An 11,321-nucleotide genomic window follows, 5' to 3' on the forward strand; every position below is an offset into this window, starting at 1 on the left:
ATTCTATTCCGACATGATCGAGAACCGACAGATGATTAGCTGTGCCGTGACAGAGCATTTGGACCTTTTTCACTGAGAGGATGGGATGTAGCCATTGACAACAGTGATGCCCTACATACAGCTTGCCATGGAAAGGAGTAAGAAGGATTGGATGAAGGCAGTAGGAAAGCAGAGATTCAGAAGGAGCACAGCATCTTCATACGCCTATCTGAAATTCCCATCGATGATCTACATAAGTATTTTTATCTTTATTTTCTGTTTATTTACTATTATTATTCAAAAACTCTATCACCATTTATCATCCGCCTGACTGAGATTTACAAGATGACCATAGCTTGCTTCATACCAACAATCTCTGTGGGATCGACCCTTACTCACGTAAGGTTTATTACTTGGACGACCTAGTACACTTACTGGTTAATTGAGCGAAGTTGTGAAATTATGTTTAGACCATGGTATTGAGCACCAAGTTTTTGGGACCATTACCGGGGAATCAATTTCGAACAACAATTTAAGTATGAATCACAATTCCGTTCACCATGTTTTTGGCGCCGTTGCCGGGGAGAGAACGAACATGAATGCCATTATCAGAAATCACAATTTTGCCTATCAAGTTTTTGGCGCCGTTGCCGGGGATTGTTCGTGTATGGACAATTGACGGTTCATCTTGTTGCTCAGATTATGTAATTTTCTTTTTTATTTTCTTTTCAAAAAGTTTTCAAAAATATTTTTCAAAATTTTCCCTTTGTTTTCGAAAAATCCTTCAGAGTTTTTAAGAATGAATTCTAGAGTTTCAAAATGGTATGCTGAAGCTTGGCTGGCCATCAAGCTTTAGACTAACCTGGTATGATTCCTGGAATTTTGATTGAGGACTTTGAATTCATTACTTCCTTTTTCCTATATGTTTTTCGAAAAAATAAAATAAAATCCAAAAAATAATAAAATTTTAAAAATCAAAAATATTTTGTGTTTCTTATTTGAATCTTGTGTCATGTTTTAAGTTTGGTGTCAATTGCATATTCATATTATTCTTGCATTTTTTAAAAATTCATGCATTCATAGTGTTCTTCATGATCTTCAAGTTGTTATTGGTAAGTCTTCTTGTTTGATCTTGATGTTTTCTTGTTTTGTGTTATATGATGTTTTTCATGTGCATTTTTGCATTCATAGTGTCTAAGCATTAAAGATTTCTAAGTTTGGTGTCTTGCATGTTTTCTTTGCATTAAAAATTTTTCAAACATATGTTCTTGATGTTTATCATGATCTTCAAAGCGTTCTTGGTGTTCATTTTGACATTCATAGTGTTCTTGCATGCATCATGTGTTTTGATTCATAATTTTCATGTTGAGAGTCATTTTTTATGTTTTTGTCTCTCAATTAAAAATTCAAAAATCAAAAAAATATCTTTTCCTTTTTTCTCTCAAAATTTCGAAAATTTGGGTTGACTTAGTCAAAAAATTTTAAAATTAGTTGTTTCTTATAAGTCAAGTCAAATTTTCAAATTTTAGAAATCTTATCTTTTCAAAACTTTTTCAAAAATTGAATCTTTTTCATTTTTCTTATTAATTTACAAAAATCCTTTAAAATATTTTTCAAAAATCTTTTTCTTAGTTTTATCTTTATTTTTGAAAATTATGCTAACAATTAATGTGATTGATTAAAAAATTTGAAGTTTGTTACTTTCTTGTTAAGAAAGGTTCAATCTTTAAATTCTAGAATCTTATCTTTTAGTTTCTTGTTAGTCAAGTAATTAATTTTAATTTTAAAAATTTAAATCTTATGTAACCATATCCTTTTAATCATATCTTTTTATCTTATCTTTTATATCATATCTTTTTCAAAATTTTATCTTTTTCAAAAAAAAATTTGATTTTAAAATATCTTTTCTAACTTCTTATCTTCTTATCTTTTCAAAATTAATTTTCAAATCTTTTTCAACTAACTATTTGACTTTTTGTTTGTTTCTTATCTTTTTCAAAACCATCTAACTACTCTTCCCTCTCTAATTTTCGAAAATACCTCTCTCTTTTTCAAAAATTCTATTTTTAATTAATTAATTGTTTTAAATTTTAATTTTAATTTTATTTCTCTCTTAATTTTCGAAAATCATTAACTCCTTTTCAAAATTATTTTCGAAAACTTCTCTCTCATCTTATTCTATTTATTCATTCATTTACTAACACTTCTCATCATCTCAAATCACTGCCCCTATCCTCACCCTTGTGTTTGGATTATTCATTCTTCTTCACTCTTATTCCCTTTCTTCTTCTACTAACATAAAGGAATCTATATACTGTGACATAGAGGATTCCTCTTCTTTTTCTGTTCTCTTCTTTCTCATATGAGCAAAAACAAGGAAAAAAGCATTCTTGTTGAAGCTGATCCAGAACCTGAAAGGGCTCTGAAGAGGAAACTAAGAGAAGCTAAATTACAATAATCTAGAGACAATCTTGCTAAAATTTTCGAACAAGAAAAGGAGATGGCAGCTGAATCCAACAACAATAATGCAAGGAGGATGCTTGGTGATTATACTGCACCTACTTCCAAGTTTGATGGAAGAAGCATCTCAATTCCTGCCATTGTAGCAAACAATTTTGAGCTGAAACCTCAATTAGTTGCTCTAATGCAACAGAACTGCAAGTTTCATAGACTTCCATCAGAAGATCTCTACCAGTTCTTAACTGAGTTCTTGCAGATCTGTGAGACTGTTAAGACTAATGGAGTAGATCCTGAAGTCTACAGGCTCATGCTTTTCCCTTTTGCTCTAAGAGACAGAGTTAGAGCAAGGTTGGACTCTCAACCTAAAGATAGCCTGGACTCCTGGGATAAGCTGGCCACGGCCTTCTTGGCTAAGTTCTTTCCTCCTCAAAAGCTGAGCAAGCTTAGAGTGGATGTTCAGACCTTCAAACAAAAAGATGGTGAATCCCTCTATGAAGCTTGGGAAAGATACAAGCAGATGACCAAAAGATGTCCTTCTGACATGTTTTCATAATGGACCATGATAGATATGTTCTATTATGGTCTATCTAAGTTCTCTAAGATGTCACTGAACCATTCTGCAGGCGGATCCATTCACCTAAAGAAAATGCATGCAGAAGCTCAAGAACTTATTGACATAGTTGCAAATAACCAGTTCATGTACACTTCTGAAAAGAATTCCATGAATAATGGGATGCCTCAGAGAAAGGAAGTTCTTGAAATTGATGCTCTGAATGCCATATTAGCTCAGAACAAAATGTTGACTCAGCAAGTCAACATGATTTTTCAAAGTTTGAATGGATGGCAAAATGCATCCAACAGTACTAAAGAGGTATCTTCTAAAGAAGAAGCTTATCATCCTGAGAACCTTGCAATAGCAGATGTAAATTATATGGGTGAACCTTATGGAAACACCTATAATTCATCATGGAGAAATCATCTAAATTTCTCATGGAAGGATCAACAAAAGCCTCAACAAGGCTTTAATAATGGTGGAAGAAATAGGCTCAGCAATATCAATCCTTATCCATCATCTTCTCAGCAACAGACAGAAAATTCTGAGCAGAGTACCTCTAACTTAGTAAATTTAGTCTCTGATCTATCCAAGGCCACTTTAAGTTTCATGAGTAAAACAAGGTCCTCCATCAGAAATTTGGAGGCACAAGTGGGCCAGCTGAGTAAGAAAGTCCCTAAAACTCCTCCTAGTACTCTCCCAAGCAATACTGAAGAAAATCCAAAAAGAGAGTGCAAGGCCATTGATATAATCAATATGGCCAAACCTAGAGAGGAAGGAGAGGACGTGAATCCCAATGAGGAATACCTCATGGGACGTCTCTCAAGCAAGAAGGAGTTCCCTATTAAGGACCCAAAGGAATCTGAGGCTCATATAGAGACCATAGAGATTCCATTAAACCTCCTTCTGCCATTCATGAGCTCTGAAGACTATTCTTTCTCTGAAGAGGATAAAGATGTAACTGGAGAGCAAGTTGCTCGATATCTAGGAGCTATCATGAAGCTGAATGCCAAGTTGTTTGGTAATGAGACTTGGAAAGGTGAACCTCCCTTGCTCATTGGTAAACTAGATACATGGGTTCAGCAAACTTTACCTCAAAAGAAACAAGATCCTGGTAAATTCTTAATACCCTATACCATAGGCACCATGACCTTTGAAAAGGCTTTGTGTGACCTAGGGTCAAGCATAAATCTTATGCCACTCTCTGTAATGGAGAAGCTGGGGATCATTGAGGTACAGCCTGCCATATTTTCATTACAAATGGCAGACAAGTTAGTAAGACAAGCTTATGGATTGGTAAAGGACGTGTTGGTAAAGGTTGAAGGCCTTTACATCCCTGCTGATTTCATAATCTTAGACACTAGGAAGGAGGAGGATGAATGCATCATCCTTGGAAGACCCTTCCTAGCCACAGCAGGAGCTGTGATAGATGTTAACAGAGGAGAATTAGTCCTTTAATTGAATGGGGACTACCTTGTGTTTAAGACCCAAGGGTGTTCTTCTGTAAACATGGAGAGGAAGCATGAAAAGCTTCTCTCAGTACAGAGTCAAACAAAGCCCCTATAATCAAGCTCTAAGTTTGGTGTTGAATCCCCACATCCAAACTCTAAGTTTGGTGTTGGGAGTCTACAACATTGACCTGATCACCTGTGAGGCTCCATGAGAACCCACTGTCAAACTAGTGACATTAAAGAAGCGCTTATTGGGAGGCCACCCAATTTTTATTTATCTAATTTTATTTTATTTTTATTGTTCTTTTATGTTTTATTAGGTTCATGATCATGTGGAGCCACGAAAAAAATACTAATATTAAAAATAGAATCAAAAATAGCAGAAGAAAAATCACACCCTGGAGGAAGGACTTACTAGCGTTCAAACGCCAGTAAGGAGCATCTGGCTGGCGTTCAACGCCAGAACAGAGCATGGATCTGGCATTGAACGCCAGAAACAAGCAACATCCTGGCGTTTGAACGCCAGGAATATACCCTGAGGAGAGCTGGCGCTGAACGCCAGAAACAAGCATGGAACTGGCGTTCAACGCCAGAAACATGCTGCAATTGGGCGTTGAACGCCCAACATAAGCATCATTTCGGCGTTTAAATGCCAGAATTGTATGCAAAGGCATTTTACATGCCTAATTGGTGCAGGGATGTAAATCCTTGACACCTCAGGATCTGTGGACCCCACAGGATCATCCCAAGATCTGTGGACCCCACATGATCCCCACCTACCTCAACTTACCTTCTCTCCTCTTCTTCACATTCATCCTCTCTTCCCCATAAACACTCTTCCCCAAAAAACCCTTCACCACTCACATCCATCCACTCTTTCCCACAACACAACACAACACAACCCCCTCTTCTACACCTTGGCTGAATACACCTCCCCCCACTCTCCTCCATATTTTCTCTTCCTCTTCTTCTTTTCTTTCTTCTTTTGCTCGAGGGCGAGCAATATTCTAAGTTTGGTGTGGTAAAAGCATAGCTTTTTGTTTTTCCATAACCACCTACGGCACCTAAGAATGGAGAAACCTCTAGAAAAGGGAAAGGAAAGACAAAAGCTTCCACCTCCGAGTCATGGAAGATGGAGAAATTCATCTCCAAAGCCCATCAAGACCACTTCTATGATGTTGTGGCCAAGAAGAAGGTGATCCCTGAGGTCCCTTTCAAGCTCAAGAAAAATGAGTATCTGGAGATCTGACATGAGATCCAAAGAAGAGGTTGGGAAGTTCTGACCAACCCCATTCAACAAGTCAGAATCATAATGGTTCAAGAGTTCTATGCCAATGCATGGATCACTAGGAACCATGATCAAAGTATGAACCCGAATCCAAAGAACTATCTTAGATTTTAGTCCGGAAAATGTGAGGTTGGCGTTCAACTTGCCTACAATGCAAGAAAATGCACGCCCCTACACTAGAAGGATCAACTTTAATCAAAGGTTGGACCAAGTCCTTATGGACATATGTGTGGAAGGAGCTCAATGGAAAAGAGACTCCAAAGGCAAGCTGGTTCAATTAAGAAGATTGTACCTCAAGCCTGTGGCTAGAGAATGGTTGGAGTTCATCCAACGCTCCATCATCCCCACTAGCAACCGATCTGAAGTTACTATGGATCGGGCCATCATGATTCATAGCATCATGATTGGAGAGGAAGTAGAAGTTCATGAAGTCATCTCCCTTGAATTCTACAAAATAGCCGAAAAGCCCTCTACCTTGGCAAGGCTAGCTTTTCCTCATCTTATTTGCCATCTATGTTACTCAGCTAGAGTTATCATAGAAGGAGACATCCCCATTGAGGAGGATAAGCCCATCACTAAGAAAAGGAGCAAACAAGAGAGCCCACTCATGGAACCCAAGAGACGCATGAGGAAGCTCATCACCAAGAAATCCCGGAGATGCCTCAAGGGATGCACTTTCCTCCCAACAACTATTGAGAACAACTCAACACCTCTCTAGAAGATTTGAGTTACAATATGGATCAATTAAGGGTGGAACATCAAGAGCACTCCATCATTCTCCATGAAATTAGAGAAGATCAAAAAGCAATGAGGGAGGAGAAACAAAGGCAAGGAAGAGACATAGAAGAACTCAAGGACATCATTGGTTCTTCAAGAAGAAAGTGCCGCCATCACTAAGGTGGACTCATTCCTTGTTCTTATTTTTTCTGTTTTTTCGGTTTTTATGCTATATGTGTGTTTATGTTTTGTGTCTCTACCTCATGATCATTAGTATTAAGTAACTATGTCTTAAGGCTATGAATAAATTCCATAAATCCTTCACCTCTCTTAAATGAAAAATGTTTCTAATTCAAAAGAACAAGAAGTACATGAATTTCGAAATTATCCTTGAATTTAGTTTAATTATATTGATGTGGTGACAATACTTTTTGTTTTCTGAATGAATGCTTGAACAGTGCATATTTTTTATCTTGTTGTTTATGAATGTTAAAATTGTTGTCTCTTGAAAGAATGATGAACAAAGAGAATGTTATTGACAATCTGAAAAATCATGAAAATTCATTATTGAAGCAAGAAAAAGCAGTGAAAAACAAAATATTGCGAAAAAAAAAGAGGCGAAAAAAAAATTTCCCGCCAAAATTCATTTGAACCCTACCCTATTCCACTCCTATAAATACCCCTTCTTACTACCATTCATACACACACCATTCATATTCTAAAGCCCACTTGGCCGAATCCTCCTCTCCCCCTTTCTCTACCAATTCGCTTCTTCTTCTACTCTTTTCTTCATATTTTGCTCGAGAACGAGCAAAGCTTTTACGTTTGGTATTGGAAAAGCCTTTCTTTTTGCTTTCCATTCACACTTATGGCACCCAAAGTCAGAGAATCCTCTAGAAAGAGGAAAGGAAAAGCAGCTGTTTCCACCTTTGAATCATGGGAGATGGAAAGATTCATCACCAAAACTCATCAAGACCACTTCTATGAAGTAGTGGCAAAGAAAATGGTGATTCCTGAAGTCCTCTTTAGGCTAACAAAGAATGAGTACCCAGAGATCCGAAGAGAAATCCAGAGGAGAGGTTGGAAAGTCCTAACCAATCCCATCCCAGAATTTGGGATCTTGATGGTACAAGACTTCTATGCCAATACATGGGTCACAAAAAACCATGATACAAGCGTGAACCCAAGTCCCAAAAATTGGCATGCCATGGTCCAAGGGCATCTCTTGGATTTCAGCCTGGAAAGTGTAAGGTTGGCACTCTATTTGCCAATGATGCAAGAAGACCCACATCCTTACACTAGGAGAGTTAATTTTAACCAGAGGCTGGACCAAGTCCTTTCAGACATTTGTATGAAAGGAGCTTAGTGGAAGAAGGATGCTCAAGGCAAGCCTATCCAACTGAAAAGGCTTGACCTCAAGCCTGTAGCTAGAGGATGGTTGGAATTCATCCAACGCTCTATCATCCCTACTAGCAATCGGTCAGAAGTGACCATTAACAGAGCCATCATGATTCATTGCATCATGATTGGAAGTAAGGTGGAGGTACATGAGGTATACCTCAAGAGTTGTACAAGAAAGCTGAAAAGCCTTCCCCCTTAGCAAGGTTGGCATTCCTCCACCTTATCTGTCTCCTATGCAATTCAACTGGAATTATCATAGAAGGAGACATTCTTATTGAAGAGGACAAGCCCATCACCAAGAGAAAGATGGAGCAAACTAGAGAGCCAGCACATAGGCCACAGTAAGAGCATGTGGAGCTGCCTCAACAAGAAATCCCTGAGATACCTTAAGGGATGCATTTTCCTCTCCCAAGGCTATTGGGACCAATTGCAAACTTCTCTAGGAGAATTAAGCTCCAGCATGGATCAACTAAGCATGGGACATCAAGAGCATTCCACAATCATCCTTGACATAAGAGAAGAGCAGAGCCATGAGGGAAGAACAAAGAACCATGAGGAAAGAACAACAGTGGCAGGGACATCATATAGAAGAAATCGAGCACTTCATTGGATCCTCCAGAAGGAATGATGAGCGGATAATTTATATGCTTTTTGGCATTATTTTTAGATAGTTTTTAGTAGGATCTAGCTACTTTTAGGGAAGTTTTCATTAGTTTTTAAGCTAAATTCACATTCCTGAACTTTACTATGAGTTTGTGTGTTTTTCTATGATTTCAGGTATTTTCTGGCTGAAATTGAGGGATCTAAGCAAAACTCTGATAAAAGGCTGACAAAGGACTGCTGATGCTGTTGAATTCTGACCTCCTTGCACTCAAAATGGATTTTCTGGAGATACAGAACTCCAAATGGCGCGCTCTTAACGGTGTTGGAAAGTAGACATTCAGAGCTTTCCAGAAATATATAATAGTCCATACTTTATTCGTGATTAGATGACGTAAACTAGCGCTCAACGCCAATTCCACGCTGCATTCTAGAGTCAAACGCTAGAAACATGTCACGAACCAGAGTTGAACGCCAAAAACACGCTACAACTTGGTGTTCAACTCCAAAAGAAGCCTTTGCACGTGTAAAGCTCAAGCTCAACCCAAGCACACACCAAGTGGGCCCCAAAAGTGGATCTCTACATCAATTACTTACTTCTGTAAACCCTAGTAGCTAGTTTAATATAAATAGAACTTTTAACTATTGTACTAGGTGTCTAGTCTTTTGACCACATTACATCTTTGGTCTTGGTCTTTTGATCACATTTGGGGGCTGGCCATTCGGCCATGCCTGAACCTTCATCACTTATGTATTTTCAACGGTGGAGTTTCTACACACCATAGATTAAGGGTGAGGAACTCTGCTGTACCTCGAAGTTTTAATGCAATTACTACTATCTTTTATTCAAATTCAATCTTATTTCTGTTCTAAGATACTACTCGTACTTCAACCTGATGGATGTGATGATCTGTGACACTCATAATCATCCGTCCCTATGAACGCGTGCCTGATGCACTATGCATGGTTGCCCTCGCCCGACAACCGAGCCTTCCATTACGTGAGATCAGAATCTTCGTGGTATAAGCTAGAATTGATGGCGGAATTCATGAGAATCCAGAAAGTCTAAACCTTATCTGTGGTATTCCGAGTAGGATTCCGGGATTGAATGACTGTGACGAGCTTCAAACTCGCGATTGTTGGGCGTGATGACAAACGCAAAAGAATCAAGGGATTCTATTCCGACATGATCGAGAACCGACAGATGATTAGCCGTACCGTGACAGAGCATTTGGACCTTTTTCACTGAGAGGATGGGATGTAGCCATTGACAACGGTGATGCCCTACATTCAGCTTGCCATGGAAAGGACTAAGAAGGATTGGATGAAGGCAGTAGGAAAGCAGAGATTCAGAAGGAGCATAGCATCTTCATACGCCTATCTGAAATTTCCATCGATGATTTACATAAGTATTTTTATCTTTATTTTCTGTTTATTTACTATTATTATTCAAAAACTCTATCACCATTTATCATCCGCCTGACTGAGATTTATAAGATGACCATAGCTTGCTTCATACCAACAATCTCTGTGGGATCAACCCTTACTCACGTAAGGTTTATTACTTGGACGACCCAGTACACTTGCTTGTTAGTTGAGCGAAGTTGTGAAATTATGTTTAGACCATGGTACTGAGCACCAAGTTTTTGGGACCATTACCGGGGAATCAATTTCGAACAACAATTTAAGTATGAATCACAATTTCGTCCACCAAGGAGTAGTAACCGCCATCACTAAGGTGGATTCGTTCCCTTTACTCCCCTGCTGCCTGTGTCATTTTTCTATTTTCCATGTATTTTATTTTATTCTCTGTTTCTAGTGCATGATCATCTATCTTTATGTCTGATGCCAAGGTATCTTAGGCTAGTTTTACAAGCCTTTTTCATTTGTTTTCATTAGATTTTATGCACATTCTTGAGCAATAAGTAAGTAATTGGATGGAAGTTTCATGCATACCTTGATTCATTCAAGCATGGTTAAATTGATGCAATTTCATAAGATTTATGCTATATTTTCTTGTTTGTAATGAATGATGCAAACATCTTGTGATTATACCAAACTTTAATGCAATTATTTGATTGATGATAGGTGGAAAAGAAGCTGAGGAAGGGAAAGCAAACAAGCAACAAAAGGGCCATGGAAAGGGGCAAGGGAAGCAACGTTGGTGGCCAAAGTTGGCTCACCAACATTGCCTCAAATGTTGATAAAGAGGAGGAGAGGCCAAAGTTGGAGCCAAAGCTGGCCTCCAACTTTGCCTCAAACGTCCATGCTCAAGAGGTGCAAAGTTGGAGCCAAAGCTGGCCTCCATCTTTGTTTCAAATGTGGAAGAGAAGGCAATGTTTGAGCCAAAGTTAGACCTCAAACGCTACCTCAAACATTGGCCAAGGGAAATTCAAGGTGCATAGTTAGAGCTAAAGTTGGCCTCTAACTTTGCCTCAAACTACTGAGCTCAAGGTGCAACGTTGGAGCCAAAGTTAGTGGTACAACGTTGCTGGCAATGTTGAGGGAAACAGGTGCCAATCTTGGAGGGAACGTTAGTGATCCAACGTTACCTCCAACGTGCTCGATGATTTTCAATTTTTGGAGTTGGAAAAATGTGCAATGACGCATACGCGTGAATGAGTATTTTAGCCAGTTGCACACACGCATGAGCGACGCACATGCGCAAAACGCTGTTGTGACACGTACGTCTGGCGACGCGCACGCGTGGGTAAACAAACGTTGATGCACCAAAATTGAGTCTAACGTTGGGTCCAACGTTGGGTCAAACTTAATAGCAAACATCCCAGCACTATTTTGCAAAGTTTGACTCAACGTTCTTGCTCAAACGTTGACCCCCAACGTGAACTCCAACGTCAATTCCAACTTCGAT

At 38.7% G+C, this 11,321-nt stretch overlaps 1 non-coding gene across 1 annotated transcript; it reads right to left on the minus strand.

Moving 5' to 3' along the window:
• Positions 1-2,878: 2,878 nt before the first annotated feature.
• LOC130947820 (small nucleolar RNA R71) lies at positions 2,879-2,982 on the minus strand. Its single transcript, XR_009072815.1, has one exon. It is a non-coding gene; the product is annotated as a small nucleolar RNA R71 (small nucleolar RNA).
• Between the last annotated feature and the right edge of the window lie 8,339 nt (positions 2,983-11,321).

Source organism: Arachis stenosperma, chromosome 1, assembly GCF_014773155.1.
Source record: "Arachis stenosperma cultivar V10309 chromosome 1, arast.V10309.gnm1.PFL2, whole genome shotgun sequence".
Lineage (NCBI taxonomy): Eukaryota > Viridiplantae > Streptophyta > Magnoliopsida > Fabales > Fabaceae > Arachis > Arachis stenosperma.